The sequence below is a fragment of the Quercus lobata genome, chromosome 7 (assembly GCF_001633185.2).
Source record: "Quercus lobata isolate SW786 chromosome 7, ValleyOak3.0 Primary Assembly, whole genome shotgun sequence".
Taxonomy (NCBI): Eukaryota; Viridiplantae; Streptophyta; class Magnoliopsida; order Fagales; family Fagaceae; genus Quercus; species Quercus lobata.
Window position 1 is genome coordinate 25,681,442 of NC_044910.1, and position 22,931 is coordinate 25,704,372.

General features: G+C 42.0%; 1 pseudogene; it reads left to right on the forward strand.

Moving 5' to 3' along the window:
• Positions 1 to 190: 190 nt before the first annotated feature.
• Positions 191 to 4,980, forward strand: LOC115952768 (annotated as a pseudogene).
• The last annotated feature ends 17,951 nt before the right edge of the window (positions 4,981 to 22,931 follow it).

Genomic DNA, 22,931 nt, shown 5'->3' on the forward strand with positions numbered 1-22,931 from the left:
GAGAGAGAGAGAGAGAGAGTTGCGAAAACAGAATGTAGGGAATGGGGGATGATGGGTTTCAAAATTATTGTTTGGTGGTGATAGTGGAGTATGCCAATTTGGTAATAGCAACGGGCAATGGTGGTTTCAGATGCCAATTTGGTACTGCATGTGGGAGGAGTAATTCAATCCAAGTCCAAGGTTCCCCAATATTTGATTTTTTTTTTTTTTAATTTTTAATTTTTAATATATAATATTATTGATTGTGTTTTCTGTTGTGATGGAGCATTTGTAGCTCTTCAGGCTTTGTGGGATTGTTTATACCCAGTCAGTTTGTTTGGCTTGTTTACAGATATCAAAATTATGTCCTAATGGGAGTTTATGTGGGTTCTGTTTGGAGAGATTAATATTCCTTTTTTGTCAAGGTGTGGAATTTGGAACTCAGCTTTTTATAGCTTGGAAATCACTTGCTTTACGAATTAGCTTTTGTTTTGGTTGGCTGAGATTGTGGTTGTAAAAAATTTTTTTTTTTCAATAAGCTCTAATTTTAAAAACGTTTGAAAGAAATAAAAATCATAAATAACACTATCAAAACCCAACTGAAAAACTTCGAAGTTTATTTGCCATGCTTTTTAATCTAGATCTATTCAGAAATGTCATTGATCTTTGAAATGAACCACTCTGTTAGGATTCGGAATTTTCTTATATAGGAGAAACTTTTGTTGTATACAATTAGTGAAGGTTTATTTAGTGGTGTTAGATTTACATTGGCAAATATCTGTCAATGATGAAATGTAAGTAAAGGTTGTAATCCTTTGTCAAATTTTGGAGAACGAACTGAGTCCTGAGACTGCTTGTGAGGTGCTGTATGAAGAATCTTGCTTGAGTGAGAGAGCATAAGCCCACTTAAGCGAGAATATAAGGCTGCTCAAGCGAGCCTGTCAGATACTGCTACATATTTTCTTCAGCGTGCTGAGCAAACCGTGCACAATCTTACATGCATGACTTGCCCAGCCAATAAGTCTAGTAGGCATTCAGCCATTTGTTCTTGCTTCTTTGAACCACAAAGAGAGCCCACTTGAGCGAAAAAAGATATGTCCTCTTTCTTTTGATTTGTTTTGTTCAGGATCTTTTCCCTTGCTTTTGCATCTCCATGTTGTAATCAAGATCATCAAGAATCCATGCCTTGTCCTTCATAAAAAAATATATTTTATTTGCCCAGTCATCTTTTGATTCAAAAAGAGTGTTTGAAAGATTGGAACCACATAGCTAGATTTCCAGTGAAGTTCACTGTTCCAAACTTTCAGGGAGGTTCTTTGGAGAGCTAGAGGCTTTGATTTATGTGAACGAGGAATTTGTGGGGGAAATCACTATAGAAGGATTCCAGAGGTAAACTGCTGTAGGAAAGCAAGTGGAGCATTTTCTGAAGCTGCATAGAGGGTCTACGGTACAAAATTTTTGAGTTGTGACTATTTGTAATTGTTCCTTTAATAGTGAATTTTCTATGGCTTTGTTTGTGTCCTCGGAGTAGTTTTCCATTGAAGAGGTTCTCCTTTGGTTTTCTACTTCGTTATTCTTTAGTGCTTTAACTGATTTGCTTTATCATAACTGTGGTAGAATATAATGTGTGGGCTGGTTTAACCAATGTGTTTGTCCTTTATATCTGATAATTCTGCAGTGTTAATCACGTAGGGGTCTAAATTTAGTTTTTCAAGTGGAGACTGTTATATTGTAATTCTGAATTAACATAATCAAATGGTATAACTTTCTCTAAGTATAAGGCATTCATAGTATTAAATAAACATATTCTTCCATGCTTCCCTTCTTCCAACTCTTAATAGCCTTTTCTAGCCCACTTGCCGACCTTGATGATTTGGTTAGTAGCTATGAAGCTATGCTTGTAAGATCAGTTAGTTCAGTAGTGAGGAACATATTGCGATCAGTCGGTTTCAACATCTGCAATTCAGATTCCACTAAGTTGAAATCATATGGTTCAAGAAAGATGATATTGGAAGGATCACTTAGCTTTAAAGGGAGGGAGTTAGAGACTGTGTTCTCATTCAAAACTCCTACTGCACAAATGGAAAATGATGCATTCGGAAGATGTGTGAGCTCTAAGACTAGAGATGTTGATGACCAGTTGGCAAAATCAGATAGTCACCATTGTTGGAGCCAAAGAACAATAGAAAAAAGGCTGCATTGAAGTTGCAGAAAGTGTACAAGAGTTTCCGAACAAGGAGACGGCTGGTAGATTGTGCAGTTCTTGTGGAACAAAGCTGGTTTGTATAAGTTTTTATGCGCATTCCTTTACACTCATGCATGCTGTGTAATCTTTCTCTACAAGAATGATTTTATAAAATTGAACTCACCCCTTCCATTTCAAATGTTAACTAAAACCAAATGAAATGGTGTTGTTTCCATCTGTCCAAACAATATAAAAGCTTCTTGCAATTCACTTTATAGGTGGAAATTGCTAGATTTTGCAGAACTGAAGCGAAGCTCTATATCATTCTTTGACATCAGTAAACCAGAGATAGCTGATTCACGCTGGTCAAGGGCAAGAACTAGAGCTGCTAAGGTAAGTTTTAAACAATTTGGTGCATGGTTAAAAAATATTGCTCAGTTATATATGGTTCTAAATTGCTGATTTTTTTTTTTTGGCAGGTGGGAAAAGGCTTATGTAAGGTTGGAAATGCTAAGAAACCTGCTTTACAACATTGGCTTGAGGCAGTAAGTCTCATGCTTAAAGTAAATCTTTGGAAAAAACTACTAGTTTTATTTGTGGCCTGTTTTCAATCTTGTTATTCTCCTAAACAGATTGATCCCTGCCATCGCTATGGCCATAATCTTCAATTTTATTATGTGAAATGGCTCCACTGTGAGAGTAAACAGCCCTTCTTCTACTGGTAGGGTTGCTTGGGACCAAAAGAAAATCCTTCAGATTGACTTTTGCTTTCCAATGAGATTTATTTTCCACCTTGACATTTGAATTTTGAAAAATAACAGGCTTGATGTGGGAGAAGGAAAAGAAGTTAATCATGATAGATGTCCTCGTTCAAAGCTTCAGCAGCAATGCATTAAATATTTTGGTCCTGTGAGCCTCATGTCTCCTTATGGTCCCTAGAAAGTAGAGTTAGAATTTGTATTACTGATAAATGCTTCATTTTGCAGGCAGAAAGGAAGGCTTATGAAGTTGTGGTGCAAGATGGGAAACTTGTCTACAAGCAGAGTGGTGAAGACCTTCATACAGGAGGAGGACCCAAAGATGCTAAGTGGATCTTTGTCCTTAGTACATCCAAGACCTTATACGTTGGGCTGAAGAACAAGGGCACATTTCAACATTCAAGTTTCTTGGCAGGTGGAGCCACATTGTCTGCTGGAAGATTAGTAGTGGAAGATGGCATCTTGAAGGTATAAAAGAAAAAATTTGGGGATTTTAAGCACTGGCTTTATTAATTGGTTTCTTTTACTTCATATGAAATTTTTTTGATGTACTAACTCGATTTCTGTCAACTCAATTAGGCAGTTTGGCCTCACAGTGGGCATTATCGACTGACAGAAGAAAATTTTTAGGAACTCATGTCGTTCCTTAAGGAACACAACTTTGATCTCACTAATGTAAAGGTAGAGCATGCAAATTTTGTTCTCATAGTTTTTTCAAGTTCACCCTGTACAATCTCATTTTTGTAGCTGGCCAGCCACAACAGATATAAATCCATCTTTCTGCAAATATTGGAACTGCAAATAGTGATGACAATTGACATATCATGGAAGATATGCACTTTTATATCTAGCCAAAAACCTTCTGCTTTGTCATTGCACACATGGAGTTTATTGGCTTTAGTTCATATCAGATTTTGATTCACCATGAAGGCAAGTCACTAATGCACCACTCTTTTTATGCAACAGAAAAGCCCAGGTGAAGAAGAAGAAGAAGAAGAAGAAGAAGAAGCCCTTTATAAAAAGGGCAGCGACATTTGCCTTCAGAGCAATCCAACTGAAGCAATTTTATCTCAGGATACTGAATCAACGAGTGAATGTGCACTGATTCCAGAGACCAGGATTCTAATGCTGCAGAACATCCCACACCATCCATGCCAAGATTGTCAGGAGAGTTACACCCAAAAATGACCATACTTAAAATACTAAACCAACATGATGAATTTGACAGTTATAAGAGGGAAAAAATTAGACCAAGTTGCCACACTCACCCTCCAAATTTGTCTTCAGCAAATGGATATGAAACAGCAGAAGAATCACTTTCATCTGAGGAAGATTTCTTGGTTCTGAAAATGAACTTGTTTGATGGATATCAAGAAGAAGATGATGAGCAGCCAATTCCAAAAGAAAAAATCTTGCAAAGGATAGATTCACATAAAGGAATGAAGTCATATCAGTGGGCTAAACAATTATCCAGTAAATGGGCAACTGATGTGGGGCCACGAATTGGTTGCATGAGAGACTATCCTTCGGAGCTTCAGGCCTGGGTTCTGGAGCAATCCAACTTGTCCCCAAAATCAAGAAATACTAATGCATCACCCTGGAGCTTTTCTCGCTTCAGCACAATGGATACTACTCCATTTTCTTTGTTTAGAGAGACAACTGCAGTTAGAAGTTCCCTTGCTCCAGAGCAAGTAACACAGTCTCAAACAACTTTATAGATATCACTAAATATAAATATAGATGAAATCACAATCCATAATGGATTTTATTATATAATACTGGGGTAGAGAAGAGGATGTAGTACTTAATAAAAAAAGAAAAAAGAAGAGGATATAGGGATTCTTTTGCATTCTTTTCTATGCCATTTCCATAGTTTTTGTATATTATGGTGGGAATGGAATTAGAAGTGAAGAGGTTCTGCAGGATGTGCTGCCCTTCAATCTTAGTAGGGAAGAGACCCATTTTAATTCTTTATGATGTATGCACTCATCAAAAAAACAAAAATTATTATGCATGTAGGTCCTATATTGAAATCATAAAGCCAAAAAATTTAATTGACAGAGGGAAAAAGGAACAAAAAAGCAGAATCAAAACCTCATGAAACTTAAGGGGATGTTTGGTAGAGTAGTTTGAGTAATGTTGTTTGTAGTTTTTTGAAATACATGTGGGTGAAAAAGTGTGTAAAAATGTGTATAATGTTGTTTAAAATGTGAAAATGTGACTTTGACCTTTCTAACAGGCCCTTAAATAATTTAGAACATAGGTCTAAGAGACCATGCTCCTGAGCCTTAGGTCTAGGTTCTAGAGCATGCCAACTTTTCCCCAAAATCAAGAAGTGCTAAGGCATCTTCCTGGGGCTTTTCCCGCTTCAGCTCAAAGGTTCCTATTCCATTTTCTTTGTGTAAACTGTAAAGAGACAAACTGCAGGCAGATTTTCCCTTGCTCCGGGGCAAGTACTACTGCCTCGAACAACAACTACACTCTTCCATATGATATTTCCACATAACAAAAGTGGATAAAAGAAGTTACCAAACTCGATCTCTAGAATCATTAGCATATATACAATGAATAAATTTAAATCCCTCCATGAGATTGAGAGAAGAAGCCACAAGATCTTTCCATGTCAAGAATGGTCATGCGTGTGTGTAGTAGTCATTTAAATTGGTTTCACACAAAAATAGAAAAGAGAATAAAGTTGGAGATGCGGGGTATCGAACCCTGTACCTCTCACATGCAAAGCAAGCGCTCTATCATTCGAGCTACATTCCTGGCTGTGGGACTTTGTAGACATTATCTTTAAGCTCTAGTGGAATCTAGTATGCTTTTTTTTTTTTTTTTGGGGGGGGGGGGGGGGGGGGGGGGGGGGGGAATGAATCTAGTACGCTTATGTAGGTAAGAAATCATTGATTGATTTTGTTATTTTTTTACTTTATGAAATAATTAGATATTTTAATTCTTTTGAGTTGATTACTGGTTATTATGTTTTAACTTTAAGATGAAAAAAAAAGTCCTAAAAGAATGTTTTTACTTAAATTTTTAGATTTGAAATCATATGTTTGATAAAATGATAGCTGTAGTTGCACGATTTTTCTGGTCCAGATTTTATTGATCAGGCCTTGGTCCAAAGCGCAACCCACAATAAATATTTGTAGAGGATGGGTCAAAGAACTTAGCCTCAGTGAGCCTATTCGGTCTGATACATGGACAGTATTGTTGTAGAAAATAAAAACACAAGGATGGATCTCTCACGTATGATTCTATTTCTTCAGTTCCTAATACAGTTTCTCCGTTCCCCTCTTTGAGGGACTCCACTACATTATATAGTTCTCCTCCTCTCATCTCCACCTTACACTTGTTGATCATCTAAGCATCTACTTGAGCACCTGTCCCATCAGCCACCCTTATCACTCCCTTTGTGAGTTGCAGAGGCTAAGGTGGTACTGTTCAGGGGTCTTTTTCTCATTAATGCGGCCAAGAGGGTGGTTGGGGCGCAATTAATGTGGTGGTAGCTTTCGTGAGATATTTTGGATTTTATTCATTTTATATGTTGGGAGGATGAACTGAATTGGCTGGGGAGAGTTCCTCGTCTGGGCTTCGTGATATTCGAGGAGGAGTTACTCCTCGGACAGGTTTCCTTGGCGTTATTGGGATTGAGTAATGCTTCATATGTGGTTTCTCTTTGGACAGGACACTCCTCGGTCGGGCCTGAATTTGGAATAGCCCATTATTTTTGGGCCGGGCCCCACAATAGCCCCTCAAAACTCCGGTTTTTATCTCCTTCCGAGGAGAAAAGCGAGGTTTTGATGTTAGTGAGAGGATGGAAATAAGGAGAGCTTGGGGCGCGCGTGCGGACCGTTACTTTTGACGCGCTACAATTTACGAGGCGCGGCCATTAACTTCTGGAGGCGTTATGTTCCCTTCATCCAACAGTGTGGCATGGATCGAACGGCCATCGTTTTTTCTCTTATTTTTAGGCAGGAGTGATCTTTTCTCTCTCCTCCTGGCTATATAAGACGTCAGAGGGGTTCAGTTCCTTCTTTTTATCTGCATTTCATAAACCTCAAAGGACTCCAGAGAACTCCATCGAATCCCAAAGATATACGAACACTTGCGTCCGTTACGCCACCGTAGCCGTTTTTTGTGAAGCGTTTCGTCCAAGAGAGATTTCCAGGCGTTCCATTAAGCATTTTGTGAAGGTACCGGTACATTTCGTTCATCTCGCCGTTTCAATTCCCTCCTCGGACTCTACTTTTCTCCTCAGTCTTTACTTTCGTTTCCCCAGTTCAGTTCAGATGGGTAGATTTGAGAAATTAGTAAAAACTCCAGCCGCTATGGAGGCCTTTAGGGCTAAATACCACATTCCCCCGGGGGTTGGGCTGCAGTACTGTCCTCTTGAAGGAGTATTGACAGATAGAGGTGAGGGAGAAGTCGTTATCCCCATGATTGCTTTCATAGAGGGAGGGATGACACTTCCCATGCGTAGGATTACAAGGGAATACCTGTTCAACCATAGGTTGACGCCGTATCAGTGTGCCCCGAATATGTTCAAGATACTAGGCTGTGTAGATGTCTTAGACGAGCGGATGAATCTAAGCCTTACTTGGCACGATGTGGCTTATCTGTATGAATGTCACCGCCTCAGGGATGATGGGTATTATCTTAAATCTCGGAACGAGGACGTTAGGTTGATCTCTTGTCTCCCAATATCCAATAAGACCGTGAAGAATGACTTCCTTATTGCTTCTGGGGAGTGGTTCGATGGTATTCATTGTCCAACTCGGGCAGGAAACCCAGGTGCGGCGTTTTTAGGATCGGTCCTTTTTGGGAAAGGATTTAGTATTGAGGGGTTATTTTTCTTGCTTTCTTTGTAATTGGAAAATTTCGTGAACTAACCCCACTTTTCTTGGTTGTTTGCAGATAAAGTTCACGTCGCTCCTCGGCTAAACTTTGTGAACGTGCCAGCGTTGAACTACCTTCTTAGGTCGGAGATTTACATTTCCGAGGACAGACAGTTGCGTGCGGCCCATCTGGTTCTGGGCTATCAACCTCTAAGCAACTCTTTCCAGGCTATCGGTCACGCTATAAGGGCTGGCAGTCCGAGGTTGGCTAGGATTGACGTGTCCAAGGACGGGTTCCTAGCTGAACACGATCTGCCACCAGTTGTGTTGCCCGGTGTTAGAAATCCCTACTAAGCAGAGCAGCTACCTCCGCCAAACGAGCCTGGTGTTGCCGTTCAGGTTGAAGAGGAAGCTGAATCATCTCGTCTTTCCTTTGAGGAAGAGATAGACGAGTTTTATTTTGAGGAGGAAGTTCAGCAAACCCCCTTGGTGGAACTTTCCGATCCTGAAGGAGAGTGGGACCGACATTCTGCAGTTGGCGTTCCTTCCATCGTTATCTGCTCGGACGATACTTCGGACGAAGGGACAGAGCCCATGGTAGGAAAGGGAAAATCTCTAAAGGAGCTGATGGCCTCCCGAGGGAAAGGTCAGTCATCGAAGGGTCAGTCATCGAAGGGACCACCTCCATCACAAGTCAAAACCCTTCCTTCTGTGGTCCCTCAGGGCACTTCGGAACCTGGCCTTAAGGTTAATCCGGACCTGAAGAAGAAGAAGCCGGTTGACACCCCTAAGGAGGGTGAGGTGGTTGCCCAGCCGACCAAATAGCAAAAAATCACTTGTGCTCCAAGGAGCAGAAGGGGTAACTCCTCGAAGAGACGGGACGAGGAGAACATTGCTGAGGTGCGCGCTACTCCGCGTACATGGATCCCCAAGTTGGAGCTGGATGGGGTTGCCATCGCCTACAGTGTTTCGGTTCGAGAGTACAACCGAGGCCAGGCAGGGTACGTGGCTGACGCCTTAGAGCAACCCCTACTCCTTCCTCGGGACATGGAGGCTTATAGGCGGTTTTCTCAGCCCGAGATCTTCCTATCCCTTAAAAGGGATCTCGCGATGGTAAGTAATCCTTTTACTGTTTCATTAATTTATTTGACCTTGTTAGATTAAAGCAATCTTGTTTCGTTTGTAGATTACTCAGCAGGTATTTGTGGCTGAGGAATTTTGCCGCGGTAACAGTAGTTGGGCTGAGGTCGAGAACCAGGCTCGGGCGGAGATGGAGAAAATCTTGGGGTCCCTCAAGCACGATCACGTTGAACTCATGGAGAAGTTCAAGGAGTCGGAGAACCGGCGCAAAAGTGCAGAGGCTGGTTTGAAAAGCGCCGAGGCCCAGGCGGAGGACCAGTGCAAAGAGCTGTACTCGACCCAGATCAACCTCGCCACCGAGAAACAGGCAGTGATGGATCTCAAGACTGCCCTGCAGAAAGTCGAGGATGAGCTGCGGCGGGTCAAGAGGAGGCCCAGCTGATCCGAGAGGCTACAGAGGCTGAGAAGAGTGCCGCTCGCCAGCTCGGGGCCGAAGAGACGGAGGCCAGGCTATCTGAGGAGATCCCCGAGGTATGCCGGGACTATTGCAGCATCTCATGGGCTCGTGCCCTTGATGCTGCAGGAGTTCCTGCTGATTCGGCGCTGAGACTGCCCGAGAGCATTTTCTATCCTGAGGAGATCCGAGAGCATCCTGATGGTGTCCAAGCGGTCTCTGAGCAGGATCTGGTGGTGCCTGATGCCGCCCCTGTGCCTGATATGGCGAAGGATCCTGTCACGGACTCTTCCATCGAGGTTCTTCCCCCTCAGCCCGAGCCAAAAGAAGATCCTCCTGCTAAGGCTTAGCTTTTTAGGCTTTTGATCTTTGTACTCTTTCCTTCTTCTTTTTTTTTTTTTTGAATGAGAGTCGTCCTATTTTTTCATTGTTTTGTAAGGGCCTCTCTTTCTAATGTACTCGGAATATTAATATAAAATGTTCGTTTTGCTTACTACGGATGTATGCCAGTAACGCTCTTTTTTTTTTTAAACATTTGCAACGATGTAGATACAGGTAAATGGTCAAAATGAAATGGGTTTTTGGGCTGCACACTTGAGGGTTGCGATGGTGCCCGACTGCGCGCACGCCTTAAAATGATTTCCTTTAAGTAATAATCCCCCAATCTATCATAAGTAATAATTTCCCCTAAGTCTGTGGTCCGAGGAGCCATGCAGGACTTAGGTTCTGTTTAAAACTATGAATAGTTGCCGTAAGTATTAATTTCCCCTAAGTCTGTGGTTCGAGGAGCCATGCAGGACTAGGTTCTGTTTAAAACTTATAAAAATTGTTATGAGTAATAATTTCCCCTAAGTCTGTGGTCCGAGGAGCCATGCAGGACTTAGGTTCTGTTTAAAACTATGAATAGTCGTCGTAAGTATTAATTTCCCCTAAGTCTGTGGTCCGTGGAGCCATGCAGGACTAGGTTCTGTTTAAAACTTATAAAAATTGTCATGAGTAATAATTTCCCCTAAGTCTGTGGTCCGAGGAGCCATATAGGACTTAGGTTCTGTTTAAAACTATGAATAGTCGCCGTAAGTATTAATTTCCCCTAAGTCTGTGGTCTGTGGAGCCATACAGGACTAGATTCTGTTTAAAACTATGAATAGTCGCCGTAAGTATTAATTTCCCCTAAGTCTGTGGTCCGTGGAGCCATGCAGGACTAGGTTCTGTTTAAAACTTATAAAAATTGTCATGAGTAATAATTTCCCCCAAGTCTGTGGTCCGAGGAGCCATGCAGGACTTGGGTTCTGTTTAAAACTATGAATAGTCGCCGTAAGTATTAATTTCCCCTAAGTCTGTGGTCCGTGGAGCCATGCAGGACTAGGTTCTGTTTAAAACTTATAAAAATTGTCATGAGTAATAATTTCCCCCAAGTCTGTGGTCCGAGGAGCCATGCAGGACTTGGGTTCTGTTTAAAACTATGAATAGTTGTCAGCAGACCAGCAAGCAGCGGATAGTCATGAAAGAAAATGTATGCTAAGCCATTCTCATTAATAACAATATCTTCTGAGGTTATTTACATTCCATGGTCGAGGTACAGCTTTTTCGTCCAAATCTTCTAGGTAATAGGCGCCTATTCCGGCCACGGATGTGACACGGTACGGTCCCTCCCAATTGGGCCCCAACTTGCCCCAAGAGGGGTTCTTTGCGCTGCCCAGAATCTTCCTCATCACGAGGTCGCCTGGACCCAGAGGCCGCAGTTTGACGTTAGCATCATACCCTTGTCTCAGCTTTTGGTGATAATAGGCCATATGAATCATTGCTTTTTCTCTTCTTTCCTCGGCTAGGTCCAGACTCCTTTCCAATAACTCGTCGTTACCGTTTGGGGTAAACGATCTAGACCTTAGTGTAGGAAAGTTGTTCTTGATTGGGAGCACGGCCTCAGCCCCATAAGTCATCGAGAAGGGGGTCTCACCGGTCGATCGTCGCGGCGTCGTCCGATAAGTCCATAAGACGTGGGGGAGTTCTTCTACCCATCTCCCCTTTGCCTCGTCCAGTCTTTTCTTCAGTCCGTTCACTATGACCTTGTTCACGGCTTCGACCTGCCCATTTCCTTGAGGGTAGGCGGGGGTGGAGTATCGGTTAATGATTCCAAACTCGCGGCAATACTCCCTAAAGTTCTTACTGTCGAACTGCAGACCATTGTCGGAAATGAGTGTACGCGGAGTCCCGAAGCGGGTGATGATGTTCTTCCAGATGAATTTTTGGGCGTCCACGTCCCTAATGTTGGCCAAGGGTTCAGCTTCCACCCATTTAGTGAAGTAATCAGTTCCGACTATTATGTATTGCTTGTTCCCCGCAGCTTTGGGGAAGGGTCCAACTATATCAAGGCCCCATTGTGCGAACGGCCATGGGCTAGAGAGGGGGTTGAGAACCCCTCCGGGTTGGTGGATATTCGGGGCGAATCTTTGGCACTGGTCGCACTTCTTAGCGTATTCTTGGGCCTCTCTTTGCATATTCGGCCACCAATACCCTTGGGTAAGTGCCCTGTGTGCCAGCGACCTTCCTCCGGTATGACTTCCACAAATCCCCTCGTGTAACTCCTCAAGTAGAGATTCAGATTCTTCTGGATGTACGCAGAGTAGGTACGGTCCAGAGTAAGAGCGTCGATATAGTTTGTGGTTCTCTGATAGCCAGAAACGAGGAGCATTCCTTCGTATCTTCTCGGCTTCTAATTTTTCCTCCGGCAAGACGTCGTTTTGAAGGAAGTTCTTTATGGGGTCCATCCAGTTGTGACTCTTTCTGATCTGATGGACTCTGGCCGGGCTTCTGCTGATGGGGCTCGCCTGGGCTAGATCTTCAACCAGGATCATTCGCAGCAGATTATGCGCCGAGGACGTGGCGAGAGTGGCCAGCGAGTCTGCATGGGTGTTTACACTCCTGGAGATGTGCGTCAGATTGAAGGATTCAAAATTCGTCTGTAGCCGCTTGACTTGTCCCAGATACTCTTGCATCCTAATATCTCGAGCTTCCAGCTCACCCATCACTTGTGCGACCACCAGTCTGAAGTCCGAGAATGCTTCTATTATTCTACCGCCCAATCTTTGAACCATCGTCATCCCTTGAAGTAAGGCTTCGTATTCGGCTTCATTGTTCGTGGCCGAGAACCCGAGCCTCAATGATTTTTCAATGGCAACACCGTCCGGGGATATTAAAACTATCCCAACTCCTGACCCTCTCTGGTTAGCTGCGCCGTCCACGTAGACCTTCCATTGCATGGTCCCAACTACTGAAATCGCACCAACCGATTTTCCATCCATGTCTTTCTTCTCGGTTATTGTTTCTATAGAGGGCTCAGCAAACTCCGCTACCAAGTCTGCGAGGACCTGTCCTTTGATGGAGGATCTGGGCATATATTTAATATCAAAGGCTCCCAAGAGCGCACTCCACATGGCGATCCTTCCTGTATAGTCAGCGCTTCGAAGCACTGCTCGAAGGGGAAGCTGAGTTAGAACGATGACCGTATGCGCCTGAAAGTAATGAGGAAGCTTCCAGGTTGCATGCACTATCGCCAGAATTGCCTTTTCTAAAGGAAGGTACCGTACCTCGGCCTTATGTAATGATTTGCTCATATAGTAAACCGGTCGCTGCACCCCATTATCATCCCGTATTAGTACCAAGCTTACAGCATAAGGAGCTACAGCGACATATGCAAACAGCACCTCATCTGCCTCAGGGCTGGACATGATGGGTGGTCGAGACAGGTAGTCCTTAAGCTGCTGGAAAGCCTGAGCGCAATCCTCCGACCATTCGAACCCTTTCCATTTGTTTATCAGGAGGTAAAAAGGCCGACATCGATCCGCCGATCGCGATATGAACCGGTTTAATGCCGCAATCATGCCAGTGAGCTTCTGCACTTCCTTCGGATTTCGAGGAACCTGTAAGCTGTTAATGGCTTTGATTTGGTCGGGACTTACTTCTATTCCCCTGTGGGTGACCATGTACCCTAGGAATTTCCCAGACCCGACCCCGAATGAACATTTGGAAGCATTCAGCCGCAACCGGTGCTCTTTTAAGATAGCGAAGATTACTTCGAGGTCATTCACGTGCTCGGAAACCCTTTTGCTCTTCACAACCATATCGTCTATATAAACCTCAATGATCTTGCCCAGCTGTGATGAGGAAGCTTCCAGGTTGCATGCACTATCGCCAGAATTGCCTTTTCTAAAGGAAGGTACCGTACCTCGGCCTTATGTAATGATTTGCTCATATAGTAAACCGGTCGCTGCACCCCATTATCATCCCGTATTAGTACCAAGCTTACAGCATAAGGAGCTACAGCGACATATGCAAACAGCACCTCATCTGCCTCAGGGCTGGACATGATGGGTGGTCGAGACAGGTAGTCCTTAAGCTGCTGGAAAGCCTGAGCGCAATCCTCCGACCATTCGAACCCTTTCCATTTGTTTATCAGGAGGTAAAAAGGCCGACATCGATCCGCCGATCGCGATATGAACCGGTTTAATGCCGCAATCATGCCAGTGAGCTTCTGCACTTCCTTCGGATTTCGAGGAACCTGTAGGCTGTTAATGGCTTTGATTTGGTCGGGACTTACTTCTATTCCCCTGTGGGTGACCATGTACCCTAGGAATTTCCCAGACCCGACCCCGAATGAACATTTGGAAGCATTCAGCCGCAACCGGTGCTCTTTTAAGATAGCGAAGATTACTTCGAGGTCATTCACGTGCTCGGAAACCCTTTTGCTCTTCACAACCATATCGTCTATATAAACCTCAATGATCTTGCCCAGCTGTGGCTCGAACATCCGAGTCATCATCCTTTGGTAAGTTGAGCTTGCGTTCTTCAGCCCAAACGGCATCACCTTATAATGATAGTTACCGATGGACGTCATGAAAGCCGTTTTCTCTTGGTCATCCAGCGCAAGGGGTATCTGATGATAGCCCTGGAAGGCGTCCAGGAAGCTCATTCGAGGGTGGCCCACGGTTGCATCCACCAATCGGTCGATTCGGGGTAGGGGGAATGGGTCCTTCGGGCACGCCTTGTTCAGGTCCGTGAAGTCCACGCAGACCCTCCACTTCCCTGTCTTCTTTCTTACCACTACCGTGTTCGCCAACCATTCGGGATAAAAGACCTCTTTAATAGCCCCTGCCCTTTTTAATTTCGCCACTTCGTCTCTTACGACACTAGCATGTTCCTTCAAAGGGCGTCGGGGTGGCTGTTTCTTCGGAGCGGAAGAGTGGTTGACGTTCAAATGGTGACAGATAAGGCTAGGGTCAACTCCCGGGGCGTCGTAGGCGTCCCATGCGAACACGTCGACATTTTCTCTGAGAAATCTGACCAGCTCCTCCTTTTCCTGAGAAGGTAATTCAGAGCCGACCTGAAAGAACTTCTCCGGGTCGTCGTTGACAGCGATCCTATCTAAACTTTCACACCTTATCTCCTCGGCCAGCCCATCGCCTTGCCTTGCCGAGGGAGTTGGTTGCTATAAGCTCTCTGGGGCCGAGGACTCGATTGGGGGCCGATGTAAGATGGCGGCCACCATACACTTCCTGGCCACGGCCTGATCTCCTCGGATCTCTTCAACTTGTCCTCTGGATGGGTATTTCACTTTTTGATGAAGCGTGGAGGTTACGGCTTCCAGGGTGTGGATCCATGGCCTGGAGACTATCGCGGTGTAGGGTGAGTAGGCGCCGACGACGATAAAATTCACCTCCACCACCTCCGACCCCGTCTGTATGGGTAGTCGGATCTGCCCTTTTGGCGTAACAATTTTCCCTTCGAAGCTGAGAAGGGGGGAGTCATAAGTTGCCAAATCTTCTGGTTTCAAGTTTAGCCCCTTGTATAGATCAGGGTACATTATCTCTACTGCACTTCCCGAGTCCATCAACACCCTTTTCACGTCGAATCCCCCAATCCTCAACGTGACCACCAAGGCGTCATCGTGAGGTTGAATAGTTCCTCTCTTATCCTCATCCGAGAATCCCAGTATCAAAGGGCTTCCCTTTTTTGACCTTTTGGGTTCCCTTTGCCTGCCCTCGGAGGGTAGCCGATCAACAGCTAATACCCTGGGGATGGGTGGTCCAGTTCTTCCTGGTGCAGCGAGGATGACATGTATCGTCCCGGTGGGGGGTCTTAAGGACACGTCCTTTCGAGGCTCTTGTGTTGCTTGGCCGGGATGGCCGCTCGATGGGTGCAACAGGTGGCGTAACTTTCCTTCTCGGACCAACTGATCTAGGTGATTCCATAGATTCCTGCAGTCCTCAATAGTATGCCCATGGTCCTGATGATAGTGGCAGTACAGGTTCTGGTTACGTTTGGAAGGGTCTCCAGCCATCTTTCCCGGCCACCTGAAATAGGGCTCATCCCTTACTTTCTCCAGTACCTGTTGTACTGGCTCCCTGAATATGGCATTCACTGTTTGCGGGTTGCCCTGCCCAGCCTGTCGCGGAAAATCTCTCCTTGGCTGACCAGGGTTATGCCATTCCGACCTGAAATCATTTGCTTTGGGGGGGATAACCTTCTCCTTTCCCCTCCCTTGCAACTGATCTTCCTCTACTCTTTTGTACTTGTCGATCCTATCCATCAGTTGATGGACGTCAGCAACTGGTTTTCCGGTGAGGGATTTCCTTAAGCCATGCTCAGTGGGGAGACCGCTTTTGAATGTGCTGATAGCAACGTTATCATGGTTGTCATCTAAATCGTTATACACCTCCCAATACCTATCCGAGTACGCTTTCAGGGTTTCTCCTTCATGCATGGATAAGGATAGTAGAGAACTGAGAGGTCGAGGGACTCTGGTGTTTGTAATGAAACGAGAGCAGAAAGCTTGAGTGAGCTGTTTGTAGGAGCCTATGGAGTTTGTCTTCAGGCTGTTGAACCACCTCATTGCCATCGATCCCAAGCTGGATAGGAAGATTTTGCACATTAGGGCTTCATTCTGCGAGTAAATCGCCATTTTTTGGTTAAACTGACTCACGTGCTCTACCGGGTCTGCCCTGCCGTTATAGACGGCAAACACCGGTTGGTTGAAGCGTCTAGGCAGCTTAGCCCCTTCGATTCTATTCGTGAAGGGTGACCTTGAGACCTGATCCAGCGCTTTCTTCATGGCGTCGTTCCCCGAACCTTTGCTGGATGGGCTCTCATACTTCCGTACAGGGCGTAGTTCCCTTTCGTAAGAAAAGGTTTCACTTGGGGGGGTTCTTGACCTTTGTCTGTAACTCGCATCCTCCGCATTAGAAGACTCGCCTAAGTCAGAGGGAGATCGTCTTCGCTGCACACGTCATAACTTCCTTTTTAGGTCATCTATCTCTCGCTGCATGGCCTGGTGACTATTTCGCCTCTGAGACACGTGACTTCCTATCTGAGTGTGACTTTGGCTCGTCCGGATAGTATGCACACTTCCCTCACGATTCCCCCTGCTGCCCGGGTTGGTTAAGTTATTTTGCCTCTGGGACTCGGTGGGTTGTGTCCGTTAGGAGTTAGCTTGGTGAGGATCCTCCTGGTGCGGACCCGCTTCTGCCATGCTCGACCGTTGCACTAGCTGATGCCTTAGTTCTTCCCACAGACGACGCCAATTGTAGTTGCACGATTTTCCTGGCCCAGATTTTATTGATCAGGCCTTGGCCCAAAGCGCAACCCATAATAAATATTTGTAGAGGATGGGTCAAAGAACTTAGTCTCAGTGAGCCTATTCAGTCTGATACATGGACAGTATTGTTGCAGAAAATAAAAACACAAGAATGGATCTCTCACGTATGATTCTATTTCTTCAGTTCCTAATACAGTTTCTCCGTCCCCCTCTTTGAGGGACTCCACTACATTATATAGTTCTCCTCCTCTCATCTCCACCTTACACTTGTTGATCATCTAAGCATCTACTTGAGCACCTGTCCCATCAGCCGCCTTCATCACTCCCTTTGTGAGTTGCAGAGGCCAAGGTGGTACTGTTTAGGGGTCTTTTCCTCATTAATGCGGCCAAGAGGGTGGTTGGGGCGCAATTAATGTGGTGGTAGCTTTCGTGAGATATTTTGGATTTTATTCATTTTATATGTTGGGAGGATGAACTGAATTGGCTGGGGAGAGTTCCTCGTCTGGGCTTCGTGATGTCCGAGGAGGAGTTACTCCTCGGACAGGTTTCCTTGGCGTTATTGGGATTGAGTAATGCTTCATATGTGGTTTCTCTTCGGACAGGACGCTCCTCGGTCGGGCCTGAATTTGGAATAACCCATTATTTTTGGGCCGGGCCCCACAATAGCCATTTAGTTAATATTTTAGTAATCAAATGTTAAAATTAAGTTATGTGCAATTATTTTCAAGTTTTCTTCGTGCATTACATAGAAAAATTCGCCCTCATTTAAAAATATAAAAACAATACACATAATTAACATTATTCTCTTTGCCTTTAAGCTCCAAAATTATGTTCAAGATACTTTGTTTAAAGAACAATAATGTACTAAATATTGAACCATTCAAAATAATGGAAAAGATGGAAATGCAAATTTGTTCTAATGTATAAATAAATTTCAGACACCATGTACAATTAAAATGTTTTCACATTCCATTGCTAATTAACATTATTGAATTTAATATTGTTATGCATAATGAGTTTTTGAGCTTGTGTGTGGGACATAATGATTTTAACACTCTAAAGTTCTCATATATAGAAAGCAACGAGTTAGTACTTAGGATTTAGAGCACATCTCACAAGAAACAAGCCATGTAGTTTTTTTTCCCACTATTTTTAATTTGATAAAAAAATTATTATTTATTTGTTAAATTTGGGGTTTAAAATGCCTATAGGTAGAACTCTCAAACAAGGAAATGTAAGGAATATTCCAAAATAACTCTTTTCATTACTCTATCTTTTTATATATAAAAAAAAAAAAAAAAAAAAAAAAAAAAAAAAAAAAAAAAACTCTTTTCACTACAATGACAATCATTAACCGTACCTTTTAATGTATCATCTTTCCGTTTCTTTTTTTCTTTTCAACAATATTATGAACGCAATGATTCTCATGCTCAATTTATTGCTTTTTACGATTATGAGTGATTGACAAAAAGTTATGAACCTATTGTCTATATAGATAGAAAATAATCTACTACATAACCAGAATCGCACAAGTCAATAGGTCATGAAATTGTATGTCCAATTAGGCATATCTTTAAAATTATTCTATCCCTTTCCTTTTTATAGATATTAAAATACCATTTTAATTAATTAAAAAAGAAAAGTGAGGAACACTTATAGCACACGATTTTTGGAAAATTGAAAAGAAAATAGGGAAGGGCTGATAATGTAAAAGAAAAATGCCGGGACCAACAAATTGTCATAATTCGTGTCCAACAAATTTTCTTAATATCTAGGACATAGCGGTGATTTTCTTTTTGTGGGGGTGTTGGGCTTTTTCTACTGAATGAAAATGTTTGTTGGATAGAAAATTAGTTGGGCCTTAGATGTGAAAATCAATTGCAAGTAGGGGTGTGCAGTTAACTTGCCAACTCGCCAAAACTGCCCCGATCCAACCCAACCCACCGGATTGGGTCGGTTTTTAAGGCTTGGTGGGTTGGGTTGGGTTACAAAATTTTTTTTGATAGAAGGTTGGGTTGGGTTTGGGTTATAAAATTCTAAACTCGCCAAACCCGAACTGACCTACCCATATATTTAAAATATATTATATAATTAATAAATTTTTTAAAATAACTAGCTCTTCCTATCCTATATAAAAACCAATTAATTCACACAAACCTTAGTAAATTACTATTGTTGTTTAGTCATTAGTGTTGTTTGCCTTCAAGGAGTTATATTGATACTAATATTTGGGTTTTTTTAAATATATTTATATTTATATTTTTTTCTACTCAATTAAAAATAACAATAATAAATTTGTCTAACTCATGGGTTCAACTAGACCTAACCCGATCCATGTGGGTTGGGTTGGGTTAAATTTTTTTTGACCCACCATGGTGGGTTGAGTCAAAAAATCTCTTTAACCCGACCCATACACACCACTAATTGCAAGGATTTCGTAAACTTGAACTGCCGCAAAAAAGGGTTGGCCTTATTTTTGCAAGGTTCTTTGTTGGGCCATCAAAAATGTTGGAAACTTCACCAATTTTTGGCATGATAACCTGAATAGGCTTGTGCAGCGGAACCATATATATATATATATATATATAATCATCAAATATATAATTGCTCTTTATTATTAGACCAAACACCAGTCTATTTTTAATGTAAATGAGAATTGAACCCCAAATCTTTTGTTTAACTATCAAAGATTTTACCAGTTGAGCTAATTAAAACCCGTGAAACATATACCCCATTTAAAACTAACTTAATTGATGATGCCAAAAATTGTCAGTGAGTTGCACAGTCCTTACGTGTGCAACAAAGAAGAAGAAGATCTCATAGAGAGTACCAGTGTGGTACTGGCCAAATACCTTCCGAAGGTTAAGTTAGAGAATTTTTCACAACTCTAGAGTACCAAAGCTAGGATAGATTATGCATACCTTGATTTCTGAGGGCTTTGGGTTTTTTATAGTAGTGTGGAACTGACTTTTGTTTCTTGGCGAAGAAGGCATTTCCTTGTGGGGAAGATTCTCATAAATGCACATATTTTGCGGGATCCTTTCCATATAGAGACTTTGCTGATTAGGGTTAATCGTAGGGCTTAAGACATTTCCATTTGAGGTTTCTTGGAGACCACTTAGGCCATATGGCTTCATTACCCGTCTCCCTTGCATCCGTTTAGTTGGAATCCATCCATTATGGAGGGTTCGTCCGTCTTCCTACCCTTTCATCCGAGATATGATCTGTTCTACCGGTTGTTTGTTAGTATGCCAGACCATCCCTTTCCTTAGTACCGTCTCTTATGATTGGCTTCAGTTGAATGGATCCGTCTACCTTAAATTTTATCCCTTTCATTAATAAATGAAAAATAAAATCAGTATTCATACAGTGTTAGAACAAAAAAAACAAAAGAAAATAAAAAAAAAATACAAAAAACTGTTTGAATTTGATATATCTAAATAGAAGTCAAAATTCTATTGTATCATTAAATTCATCTATTATTAATTATGTACTAAATTTCGCTATAATTTCCCTCTTGATATGCAAGATAAAGAGTTTATTAGAATATTATCTTTCATTTTCTATTTTTGTGAAACATCAAGCTTCATTTTGTTGCAAAATATGATTTTTATAATATTCATAATTGAAAATACTTGTTTCATGGTTGCAATGAAAGTTAGAAAAATAAGTACAAGTACAACCACTCTATAAACAAATTGGTAGGCTATTAATCTTCTAGTCTATCACTCAAGCCATATTATTCACACTGATTTGTTAGATAGTAAAGGCAACCCTTTGTCTATTACTTTCATTTATGGTCACCTAGATCACTCAAGGAGGAATGAGGTGTGGCAACAAATTAGGAATTTAAAAAACTTAGCTCATCCTAATTGGTTATGTATTGGTGATTTCAACCAAATACTCACCAAGGAGGAGGAAAAATTCTCATTTAATCAGGGCACAATTGTTGGAGCTGATTTGTTTCAACAACTCATTTCTGAATTGCAACTTTGTAATTTAATGGCCGTGGGATAGAAGTTCACAACAACAGAGAGGAGGAGGGGTTTGTGATGGAGAGGCTAGATAGATCATTTGCTAGTTCTGATTTGGTTAATTCATATTCACATTATTCCCTGCACAATCTGCCAATAGTTGACTCTAATCATGGACCTATACTGCTGAACTTTGAGCAGCATTTACCTTTTAGGTATAGACCCTTTAGATTCGAATTAATGTGGCTAAACCATCCTAATTGTAAGGATATGATTCTTCAAGCTTGGGGAATTCAAACTAAAGGTTCTAGGGCTTCCCAATTGTTCACAAAGTTATCTAATGTTAAGAGAGAAGCATTAAAGTGGAATAAGTTAGTTTTTGGGAGGCTGGATAATGATATCAAAAGGAAGATGGCTGAATTACAGGACATCCAAGATTCCATTGACTCAATAGAAACTGTTAGGAAAGAGAAAACTGTGAGAGAGGAGTTAGAAGTACTCCTGAATAGGGAAGAAACAATGTGGGCTCAAAAGGCTAAGAGCAATTGGATTCTAAATGGAGATAGAAATACTAGATACTTCCAAATTGTGGTTAGATAGAGAAGAGCTAGGAGTAGAATTTTACATATTAAGGATGAAGAGGGTTTGCTGTTCGAGGATCCAATGGAAATTGAAAACAGATTGGCTAACCATTTTTAGTCTTCATATGAGGATATAGCTCTGCTTAGTGGTGATAATATTTTGAGTGAACTCCAAATTATTGATATTCCTAAACTAACCCACCAGCAGTGCTTGGAAATGAATAGACTAGTCACTAACCTTGAGATTGAGGACACCATTTTCCAATTAGGTCTTCACAAAGCTCCTAGCCCTGATGGTATACTTGCTTTCTTTTATCAACAGTATTGAGAGGTAGTCAAATCAGATGTTGTCAACACCATTCAAGCCTTTTTTCATTCAAGGTCCCTTTTTAAGCCTCTAAATCATACTTTTCATTACCCTTATTCCCAAAATCCCCTTTCCTGATGAAGTGACACATTTTAGGCCCATTAGTCTTTGCAATGTGATCTATAAGACTATATCCAAAATCCTTGTCAATAGATTAAAGTCTTTCATAGACAGTCTTATTTCTCCATTTCAAAATGCTTTTGTAAAAGGGAGGAAAATTTCTAACAATATACTCATTGCTCATGAGATCATGGACATTCTTAGGAAGAAAAAGGGTAGAAAAGGTAGCTTTGGAGATTTAAAGATTGATATGAATAAAGCCTATGATGGGGTGAGTTGGAATTTCCTTAGGGCTATTCTGATTGCCATGAATTTTAATCAACATGGAGTGTGTGACTTTAGTCCAATACACTCTCCTTGTTAATGGCAGTAGGTCTAAATCTTTCAAGCCTTGTAAAGGTTTAAGACAGGCTGATCCTCTTTCTCCTTACCCCTTTCTCATGTGTGCTAATGTTTTATCATTGTCTTTACAAAAAGCTGAACATGACAAATTAATCAATGGAGTTAAAGTTGGTAGGAGTGGATGTACTTTTACAAATATGTTGTTTGTTGATGACTCATTGTTTTTCTTCAAAAAGGACAATAAATTAATAGCAAACTTAAAGAGAATTTTGGATTGGTATTGCCAGATATCTGGTTAGGACATTAACTTTGATAAATATGACCTTTATTGCTTTCCAAACATGCCTATGTTTGAGCAAGAAGGCTTGGCTAGACAACTTCAAGTGAATTTTGTTCAAAATCCCAACAAGTATCTTGGTCTTAATTTTAAGCTTAGGGGTAATAGAGTGGCTGATTTTCAATTCTTGGTGGATAAGCTTTAATCCAAGCTTCAAGGATGGAAAGCAAATCTTTTATCTCAAGCTGGGAGAACCATTCTAATAACTTCTATACTTCAAATTCTCCCTCTTTATACATTCTCTTGTTTCAAAGTACCTGAAACAATTTGTAAGAAGATGGATTCTATAGTTAGGGCATTTTGGTGGGGTCATGCTCCTGGGGTTAAGAAATTACATTCTCTTAAGTGGAGTAGGATATGCTGCCCTAAGTCTTGGGGAGGTTTA